The sequence below is a fragment of the Myotis myotis genome, unplaced genomic scaffold (genome assembly GCF_014108235.1).
Source record: "Myotis myotis isolate mMyoMyo1 unplaced genomic scaffold, mMyoMyo1.p scaffold_m19_p_19, whole genome shotgun sequence".
NCBI lineage: Eukaryota > Metazoa > Chordata > Mammalia > Chiroptera > Vespertilionidae > Myotis > Myotis myotis.
In genome coordinates this window covers 22710083-22721474 of record NW_023416323.1, presented here as the reverse complement: position 1 = coordinate 22721474, position 11392 = coordinate 22710083, and the positions used below count along the sequence as shown (strand labels likewise).

The 11392-nt window shown below is 39.8% G+C and overlaps 1 protein-coding gene and 1 long non-coding RNA gene across 2 annotated transcripts in view; both read left to right on the top strand.

Annotated features, from left to right (window-relative positions):
• WWOX (WW domain containing oxidoreductase) overlaps window positions 1-11392 on the top strand; it is a 930714-nt gene that overhangs the window by 374581 nt on the left and 544741 nt on the right. The window lies entirely within an intron of this gene.
• Window positions 1-11392, top strand: part of LOC118674135 — a 77324-nt gene that overhangs the window by 2497 nt on the left and 63435 nt on the right. The window lies entirely within an intron of this gene.

Below are 11392 nucleotides of genomic sequence, written 5' to 3'. Positions count from 1 at the left end.
ATAGATATAATACAATTAGATTTTGAAAGGCCTTTGAAATTGTTCAGAGAACTTAACATATTTTGAGAACTTCAATTTCCTTTCAATGTAAAAAGCAGTTTAGAAAATTGCATGTACTGTATACATCTACTTTTGTTACAGACACACACACACATAGGTATATACTATATATAGAAAAAGATTCTGAAAGAGATACACCGAGCTATCTACAGTGGTTCTGGCTGGCTAGATGTAATTTAGTTGTTCAAGGTTAAGTTAATGAACTTTGTCAAACAGCCATGGATTCAAATTCTGCCTCTATCATTAATTGGCTGAGAGGTGTGACATTGGATAAGCAATTTAGCCTTGGTACACCTCCAAGTCCTTATCTATAAAGTGACAATTGTAATAGGACCTGCCTCCCAGGCCTATATGCAGATGAATTAGGCATGGATGTTGGAACTCAGAAAATTTGCCAGTAAGTATCACTTTTTACCGATTCTGCTTTTTTCTTCCCTCCTTTTCTGATATTTCCTTCTTTAGTGTATCTGTATTGTTTTTGTAATATGAAAAATATAAAGTTAAAAAAATAAAAAATAAAGTTAAAAGTTTTTTGTTTAGTTTTTAAGGCTTAGTCAAGTACTAATGGGACTATTTTCATGGATTGGTGTCTTGATTAAAGTTAGTTACAAGAGGGCCTCTTTAAGCAGAGGATTAAAAGAGTGTGAATTAGGCAGACCCCAGCTATCCATCTGGGTTTACTCTTTTTTTAAAAAACTATATTTTATTGATTTTTTTACAGAGAGGAAGGGAGAGGGATAGAGAGTTAGAAACATCGATGAGAGAGAAACATCGATCAGCTGCCTCCTGCATGCCCCCTACTGGGGATGTGCCCACAACCCAGGTGCATGCCCTTGACCGGAATCGAACCTGGGACCCTTCAGTCCGCAGGCCGACGCTCTATCCACTGAGCCAAACCGGTCAGGGCTACTCTTAATGATTTTTTCTAAAGTAATGCTTCCTAGTGAAATCTCCCAAATTTCTTTAGCACTAAACATTTCAGGATGTGAAATGCAAGCTAACAGAAATCATCTATTCGTGCAATTCAGGCTTTCCATAGTGATACTGGCTCTATAGATGATCTTATGACATGATCTCCTCGTATCATTTTCCTGAGTGTAAATTCTTGGGTAAGGATGGAATTCCTAATTTTGTATAAGGTGATAGACTCTGTGTTCTTCAAGCTGGAAAACATAAAATATTATATACACTATGAAAATTATGAGGAAAAAAAGAGCGACAATCTAAAGAAGGCAGATGTGGATTTTGCAGGAACTTAGATAAGCCTGTTTCCATGGTTGGTTCCTGAATTGGGTCCCCAGTATCCTGAGAGTTAAGTTGGGAAGCAAACAACATTGCTTGCTAATGTCAGGGAATGAAAACTCTGTAACACAAGTCCATTTGCAGAGGCAAATGCTTTTCCTGATATTGAACTTCAGCAGGTGCCTATTTCACAGGTCCACATGTGAGGCCTTGGGTAATCCAGAGAGCAAAGTTGTGCTCAACTGTGATTTTATAAAAGACACAGAAGTGCATTTCAAGTAGACATTTCTTATATCAGCCTCCTAAACTGGCATAACCCTGAATCATAATTCAGTGAAGGCATTTCTGCAAGAAGCAAAGATAATAAGCTCCAAGTACTTGCATTTTCTGACTTTCTTTCCTGATGCAGGGAAAATCGAGATGGGACTCTCAGTAAAAACCCAGATGAGGGGCCTGGGAGTCATCACCATCTGATCCCTGAGGACATTAGCTCAATCTCTTTCTGTAGCCAGAACCAATAGTGAAATGATAGAATAGTTGAAGCAAAATAGCAAACTTTTTTTTTTTCTGGTATAAAAGTGTGTATGCTGTGTGTATATAGAATGGGGGTGTAAATGGTGAAGGGATGCTATTTTAGCACAGTGTACATTTTTTTTTCTTGCTCATACTATGTGAATGGGGTGGGTTGGCAGGATTGCTGCACACACAGTCACTCAGGGACCCAGGTTGATGTTGTCTCCATTGTCTCATAGCTGCACCATCTGGCCTTTTTCACCACTGGAGACAGTCACAGCAGCAACTATATGCTTTGGTTTGGAATGTCACATTGTCACTTCCTCTCAACAGCCTATTGGTGAGAACCAATCACATGACCTTGAAGAGGGTGGGAATGTATAATTTCCCCATGGCCTTGAAGGAGAAGAAAACCAGATGTGTGTGCACAGTCTAATCTTTACCAAAATGGCGCCTTTTTTTCCTACAAAGAAAAGAACTAAGGGGCTATACTGTTGTTTGATACCATCAAACCTGGGAACAGAGCAAAAGACATGCTTTTGACAAAACCCAATTTATACTAGACCTAGGGTCTTATTTGTAACAAATCAAAGGAAATGTTATTGTATGCTGGGAGTAGTGAAGTTAGGAAACTCATACTTCAAAAAGATATGTGAAAAGTAACATTTGAATAAAATGAAGATAATTTTATGAGTGGTAGGTTTACAGTGGGTTGATTGTGATTAGCTTCCTGATCTGTTCAGGTCTATCCAAGCAGGAGGAACCTTTCTCCCCCAGTTTCCTGATGCCACAGATGAAAACTTGGATCGGTTGATGGGTGAAGTTCGGATAGTGTAACTTTTCCTTGGTCTTACACATTGCAAGTTCCCATTAAAGTAAAAGAAATACTTGAACTTGGATCTACAGGCTTTTAGTGGAAAAATGGTAGTTAAAATGTCTTAAAGATATTTTATAGACATTTTAAACAGTATTGTAGTCAATATTATGGTGACAGATATCTTAGGTAGCAAACATGCCACTGTTTCAGTCAGTGGTAGGTTCAGCTTCATAAAATGGGAAACCCAAAACAACATTGGTTTAAATACATAAGGACTTATTTTCTCACTTAAAATAAGTCAGTGGCTAGGTAGCTAATCCAGGACTGACTTGGTGGTTTGATTAAGGCAGGGGTCCTCAAACTTTTTAAATGGGGGGCCAGTTCACTGTCCCTCAGACTGTTGGAGGGCCGGACTATAGTTTAAAAAAAAAACTATGAACAAATTCCTATGCACACTGCACATATCTTATTTTGAAGTAAAAAAACAAAACGGGAACAAATACAATATTTGTATTTGCATGTGGCCCGTGGGCCCTAGTTTGAGGACCCCTGGATTAAGGCATCAAAGACTCCTCCAATTGTACTGTTCTTTCATTCTCAGCAATTTGGCTTCTATCCCCACAAGCCCACCTCTTGATCCAGGATGGCTCATGGAACCCTAAGTTCCATGTGAGTTTCAAGCCACAGGCAGCAGGAAGAAGGGGGAGGCAAGAGGGATGACCCTTCTGAGTTAGCTCCTTGAAGGAGTTTCCAAGAACTGCAACTCAGCATTCACAGACAGCTCATTGGCCAGGGCTGAGTAACCTGGTCAGGGTTAGCTGCAAGGGAGGCTGGGAAACACCGTTTTGGTTTGTATTTCCTTTGAGGGCATTAGTTCATTTTATTATTAACCTTCTAGTACTAAAGAAACAGGTGGGATGAATATCTTTCATTCCTTCCTGCTATGCCTCTTACAAGAATCTGCTTGCTACTTGTGTTGAAAGCTGCCACCTCCTGGCTGTCCACTTCCCTTGAGAATGAACTTCTCCCACTCCTCTCACAAAAGATTCCCAAATAGTTATCCACAGATAGAGAGTAAAAGTAGAGGAAGTTTATCTTTGGTACCTCTGTCCAGACTTTGTATACCTCTCTTTCACTTTTGGGTTCTTCCCAGGAATCTAGTAGTGCCATTTCCAAGTCCTATGCTATAGGGCCCACCAGGCTTGCTCTCCTGACAATGTCCTATGCTCCCAACTTGCCATTTCTTCCTCGTTTATTCAGTCTATCCCAATGATTTCAGATAAGAAGAAAACAGTAAAATGCAACCTAGTAAAGTTAGGATGGCCATACATGGACATTTTCCACATAGAAAGTGAGTAGTATTCTGTGTAATTTCAGGTATAAGGGCTAAAGGAGAGGGTATTTTCAAACTTCGGAGGGAAGGTGGAGTCATTATAAGAAATGTAGTTTTTGCCTATAAGTAATAGAAAATGCCATTAATAGTAGCTTCAACAATAACAACATATATTATCTCACATTAAAAAAAGTCTGGAGGTGCCTGGTCAATATGGTTCAGTTAGTTGAGTATTTTCCTGTGCACTGAAAGGTTGCCAGTTCCATTCCTGGTTCCTAGTCAGAGCACATGCCCAGGTTGTGGGTTCGATCCCTGGACAGAGTAGGCAACTGATCGATGTTTCTTCTCCACATTGTTGTTTCTCTGTCTCTCTCTCTCCTTTCCCCTCTCTCTAAAATCAGTAAAAACATATTTTTAAAAAAGAAGTCTGGAGGTCAAACACTTTCAGGTTTCAGTAATGCAAGGGCTTAAAAATATCTTCAAGCACCTAGGCTAGCTCTGACTTTCTGCTTTGCTTTCCCTCGTACATTGGTTTATCCTCTTAGGCAGGCTCACCTCATGGCCACAAACTGGTTGCCAGGCCCCAGGAATCACTGATAGAGGCAGGAAAGGATACCATGTGACTACTTCATGCACCCTTTAAAGAGCGAAGAACATCTTCCCCGACACTGGGAGTAGAACCCCCCACACGATGCATTGGCCAGAACGGCATCACACATCCACCTGAGCCTCAGCAAGGGAAATGAGATCACCATGACTGTCTCTTACTAGTGAAGAATTCTTTTGGGGGCTGGGGACGGGCCCGGGATTTTGTTAGAAGGGTGAAGGGAGGAATGATGGCTGTTGAGCATGCAGCCAACAGCCTTTGCCATGGGTCTTCCATGGCATCCATATTGGCAACCACCCCCTACATGTGAGAACAGCCTTCCTTTCCAGCATCAGTTTTCAGGTCTTTGGAACTTCTACCCTGACGTGGAAATTTTTCAGTGGTTGCCAAATTCTGTCCTAAATAATATTATATTGAATGACCAAATCCTGAAAGACCAGGAATAGAAAAATCTGGGGCCACAGGCAGTTTGTAATATTAAATCCTGGGTGATAATGGAGGCTTCGAGTCTATAAAGCCGAGACCTTAACTTTTGTGCTCCTTGGGTTGTGGAAAGAACATCCGTCCTTTAAACAAGAACCCGTCAGATGCCTCGGATATACTGACAATACATTGATGAGAATTGAATGCCCATAAATTACATAGCCCCCCCAGGGCCTGTTGCAGACCCTAACTCACTGCTTATGATTTCAAAAATCCTGTTTACTTGTGTGAAGGATAGTTGATACTTTAATCATCAATAAACTAATGTTTCAGCAGCCTGCCATAAATTTCTTGTCAAAGAAGAGAATATTATTAGAACTCTGTGATGAAAGATAATCTCTGCCTAGACTTATATCCCTCAGTTTTAAAGCCTCCAGCAGCTGGGCTTGGAGGTTACTACAATAAGAAAAGCCTCGCCAAGCAAAAAGCCCATGCTTTCTACTTTCAAAATATTCGTGAATTAATTGACTTGCATATTTTGACCTCTTTTCAAGGAATAAATAAATGAATTTTGAGAGCAAATATTTTGATAAAGAAACAGGGAACTGATACATACTAGTATTGTCTTTGATTATAATTGTTAAGCAGTTGACATCTTTCAATAAGTGCTAACATTTATTATATTAATTATTAATAAAGTCTGACTCAATAATAATGCAATCATAGTTATGATTTATTGAGAGCACCTTGCTGAGCACTTTGCATCCCTTATCTTGTTTGCTCTCTCCAACAGCCTTATTAAGTAGATACCATCTACATTTTATTAAGTAAATGTTTCCTCATTTGCTGATGAGGAAACCATGGCTGACTGAATTAAGTGACTGCCAAAGTCACAGAGCTTGTAAGCAGCAGCTGTAATTAAAACAGAATTGTGTGGCATCAAAGCCAGTCTCCAACTCAGTGCAATGCACAATGAGTTCAAATGAGATTATTAAAAATGAGGTTAAGAAGACGGCAAATTAAATGTGAGCTAAATTTTTATTCTTGTTTTAAGGTCTTTCTTGCTAAGCAGATACCCAGGAACCAGCAGTGTACTCTGGTTCCCAGGGAGACTTACTCTCAGTTTTCCTGGATGGTGGAGTGTTTTGATTAGGTGGCAACTTCCTTCTCATTGACAGCATGCCGGGTGAGGGTGGGGTAGTTTATGAGTCAGGAGTTTTGTAGAAGGTATGCTTTTTGTATTAAGTGATGATCCAGGTCCCAGCTCAAGGGATGTTGTGGTAGTTTAAGCTCTGCTACCTGCATGACCATCATGGCCTTCTGCTTATGGAATATCTTCAGATGGTTTCTTTTGGTCTATTTGTTAATGAGTTCAATAGTTTCTTTTCCCCCATACGTATGAGAGTGGAGAGAGCACAGTGATACCCAGTAGCCATGGTTGGTCATTGATGGGTTATTGAGTCCCCACTCTGGAACAGGCTCTGTATAGTTTGCTGGGACTGCCACACAGAACACCACAGACTGGGGCTTAAACAACTATCTTTACTGGGTTGGGGGCTGGAAGTCCAATACCAAGGTGGTGGTGGAGCTGGTTTCTCCTGAGGCCTCTTTCCTTAGCTTGCACATGGCTACCTTCTCCCTCTGTCTTCACATGGCGAATCCTCTGTTGGCCACATCCTTGATGTCTCTTCATATAAGAACACTAGAGGCCCGGAGCATGAAAATTTGTGCACTTGAGTGGGGGGTCCCTCAGCCCAGCCTGCGCCCTCTTACAGTTTGGGAGCCCTTGGGGTATGTCTGACTGATGGCTCCCTGCGGGGAGTTGGCCTAAGCCACAGTCTGGACTTCCTCTGCAGGAGGCAAAGGCAACTGGCCAGCTGATCGGGGGATGGCACCAGCTGGTGAGTGGTCGGCCCCACCCCCATCACCCCACCGCCACTGGTCACTGCTGCCCCCTGATCACCATGTCTTCCCTCTGCTTGCTGGCACCCACCTTGGTGGGCCTGGTGCTGCCCACTTGCCAGCTGGCCACCCGCCAACCAGTCATTCCACTGTTTGGTTGATTTGCATATTAGGCTTTTATTATGTAGGATGGGTCATATTGGATTAGTGTTCTATCTACCTTTATGGACTCATTTAACTTTAAGTACCTCTTTAAAGAGCTCATCTCCAAAAATAATCACATTGGGGGTTAGGCCTTCAACATATGAATTTGGGAGGGACTCAGTTCAATTAATAGCATGCTCCATGTTGGGCATGAGCGATGTTATTATGGTGGATAAGGAAGAAAGAGTCCCTATCCTCCATCAAACTTCAGGGGAAAGGAGAGGACAGTTTTTTTAAAAAATAGTCACATAAGTAATCACAAGATAGTTAATGATATAACAGAGAGTGTAAGGTACTCTAGTTCAGCTTAGAACAGTTGACTCTGACTTAGTCTAGAGCAGTGGTTCCCAAAGTTTTTATGGCCATGCCCCAACTAAGCATCTCCAAAATCTTGATGCCCCACTTGTGACATATAATTCTTATTATTCAAAAAGTGAACTATTCGCATGGAGGAAGCCTAAAAGGCCATTAACTTGTTCTAAACAAGCTTCCAAAGAACATGGCATCCATGAAAGAGAAAAATAAAAGAATGAAAGGACAGTTGAAGTACTGAGAAATTGTTTAAAAAATAATAATAATCTGAAGTGATATGAAAAAATAGCAAATAAAGTTTTAAAATATAATAGAGAACTGGAATGCATAAATATGTCACTATATATATTTATATACTGTATATGAGGCCCCTAGAACCATATGGAATGCAAAAAATTCACTGTTAATAACTCATTCTAATAATAATTGCTCCCCTTAAAAATCAAATTGTCCCCCTGTGGGGCATGTGCCCCACATTGGGAACCACTGCTCTAGAGGGTAGAGAACCTTCACTGAGGAGGTGAGGTTGGAATGGATGCAGGAAAGGGAGAAGGAGAAGGTCAAGCAGAAGGGAAAACAAACAGTAGGTGTGATCAGGAATTTTAAGGTCTGGTCCTGTTTATTGCAAGTTCCAGGAACTGAAAGGTAGCCTGCATGACACCTGCCTAGAAAATGCAAGCAAGGGATTGTGCAAAAGAACACTGAATCCATGTTGCATCACTTTGTAATCATATCTAATGCTGTGGAATTGCAATGAATTTTCTATAGTAAAGATGGTTTGTGGTTCCATTGTCTACATCCTTTATGTTGATACAGTCCTCAAGAATCAATTAGGAACTTATTTTTAAAATGTCAGTTCCTGGGCCCCACTCCCCAGAGATTCTGATTTGATATATCAAGAATGGGATCCAGGAACTTGTATGTTAAGCAGGCACTCCTGGTTACTTAGAAAACCCTAGAAAAGTTGAGTATAACGTTACTTGCAAAGAACTACCAGAGCTGTTGGAATGTCTGCCAGACTCATCCCATGGAGATGGGTGAAACTAGCCTTATTGAACCTTTATACGGGAGACACTCTGGTGAGTTCTTTGTGCATATCAGCTCTTTCAATTTAACACAACAAGGCGGCACTATGAGTATCTCCATTATGCAGATGAACAAATTGAGGCACGAGACCAGATGAATTTCTACGGTCACATAGCTCGTAAGTGACAGAGTAGGCACCTGAACACCAAGTTTACATGGCCCTGCAGTGCATGTGCTTTTGAAGTGTAGAAGCTAGCTAGCATTTAGTGCCTTCTGATCATGACTTGGTGCTTCACATATTTTGACTTCTCATTTATCAGGTGATCCAGAAAGTCTTGGGTTGTGGACCTGATTTGAACCAAGGATCTGCTGTTGATTCTCTTAGAAAACCTGGCAATAGCCTGTTGAACCTCATCCATTCCTTCTACTTGCCCTGTGATTTTATTAATCTTCTTTGCTAAAAAAAAAAAAAAAAAAAAAATCCAGATTGCTTGGAAAAATACAATACGGACAACTCACGACAGAATTAAAATTTTCTAGATGATGAACTTTCAACATAGTTTGTTTCGCGATCCAACGGCATTCTGTTCCTAAATTTAAAAAATAATAAAATTGAGTTTATTTTAGAAACTCCATTGCCAACTCCTTTAGAGCATGTCACTGCCTTATTGGATGAGTCATATTTTTAACTTTCACTTCCCATCAACTTAAACATAATCTGTCAAGGAATGGATGGGCCAGTTGACTCCAAATGAGTTTGCCTTTCATGCAAGTGCTGTTCTGTCCGCTGGCCACAGAAATGGTTCCAGGTCATTCTAATTTATTAAATTAATTTTGGAGATGAAATTATTTTGCCCAATAACTGGAATGCTAATGGGATTCATTGTAATGGTTCAGTTCAGGTTTGTTGGTTCGAAAATAAACGCCTTCATTTCAATATTTGCCTTTTGGCTGCAGCCCGTTAACCTGTCACACACTGTAACCTCATTAACATCAGAGCATAATTGTAAGTTAATGTGCACCTAGTTTTTGTAAGGCAGATTTGTATCAGTAATGCCAAGTTTTGCCCCCTAAATATATCCCTGAATTGGCATTTCCAACAGATGGGTTGATCAGAGTGACATAACTGATACTTTTAAACACAATAGCTTTATTGGTGCCTTGAGCGTTACAAATTTGAGCTGATTTTTAGAATTTAGAATGAAGTGGGGAAAATAAATGTTAGCTCACTAGAGTGTAATTGTGGCTTTGTGAATTGTGGCAGTGTGCTGTATCTGTCACTGGAAGAGGTTGCAGGTAGTGAGGGAGGGACAATAGAACCACTACAGAATCAAAGGCAGAATTAAAATCTGCATGTTAATAGCTTTCCTGCCTGTCACCAATGGAGTCATTCTTCACATCTCAGATACAGAAAGCTTATTTCAAAATAAATTCTGGGGAACGTTCAACCTGATTGAATCTGCTGTAAGCTCTGTTAATATATTTGTTCGAGTCACTTGCACTCAAAAGCTTTTTAGATAGAATATCACTTTTTTATATTATTCATGGTAATGTAATTCCCCCCTTTAATCTCTTCAGGTTTCCCATTAAGTCATGATATGTGGTTCAGAGAAAGTTGGATGGACTATTAATCACACTATCTGGACTTCTGTATGTCTACTTTTTGTCCATCTCTTAAATCAGTCACTTGGCAGCGGCAGGACATGGGGCTACTTCAGACCATTTGATCGAAGGGATCTTGTTAGGAGATTAGACGGCTAATCTGCAAACCAGCTAATGGAAATCATTCTGGGCAAGGAAATAAAACTGAACAACATTAGCAAAATCACTACATATTATAGGAATCAAGTATGTTCTAAATGGCTTAATCCTGCAGGTTAGATATCAGGCCTAGGGATAAAATGAACTTCTTAGATGACCTGAGTTATCCAAATTTGTATATGTCTAATCTGTGTTGGGTAGGACGCCTATCAGAGATGGGGACTTTGTACAGCATTTTTCATTTGACCAGGCAGAGTAAAGAGGGTAGTGGGTTCAAAACAAAACAAAAACAAAACAAGAAAAGAAGGAAAGAAAAACAGAAGGAAGAACTGAAATATTTTTTCTCACAATCATGGAAAATACCCATATTGAAAACACCAGCTACATGGTACATTTTAATAAATACTTGTGGTTGAATCAAATTACCTGATACAGATAAATTTTTTAAATTTCAAAAATGGTTGTCAGTCTTTAAAAGTTTTTTACATTTTCCTCTTCCCTAAATACAAATTAATATTTAATTAATATTTTCATTAAAATGTTTTTATTTGATCATCCCATTTATAGTCAAATGATGACAAAACAGATCCAAGGAAATGAGTCACAGAAACTAATTTTCAGTGTAGAACAGAGTCTGTGAAGTTTATAAAGGTTCAGAAAGGAAGTATTTTTGGCTTTGTGACCCATGTGGCACCTCTCACAGCTATTAAACTGTGTGATATATAGTGAAAACAGCCATAGATACTATGTAAACAAATGGGCATGGCTGTGTACCAATAAAGCTTTATTTACAAAAACAGCTGGTGAGCTGGATTTGGCCTGTAGGTCGTATTGTGCTGCCCCCTGGAGCACATGTCTGGGAAATATAATTACAAAAATAATTTTTGTTTGATTTCCATAGCTTAAGAACATGATCTTTTTAGCCATGAATAAGTTCTCATCTTTTGAATTTTTATTTCTTCCTGATGTAACTCAAAGCCATTGCTTTGGGATTTTTTGTTTAAAAAATCTTCGCTCTGTTGGCAGCTGAGCTGGCATGGTTGGATGTGAAGGCAGGAGCTAGCTTGGAAATGATATTTTCCAAACTTGGGCAACTTGGGAAAATGTCAAGAGTTTGGAATGAGGATTTGGAGCAAAATGGCTAAGGGCTGACATTTTTTAAGGATAAAGAGAAAAGAAAGGGATAGGGAAG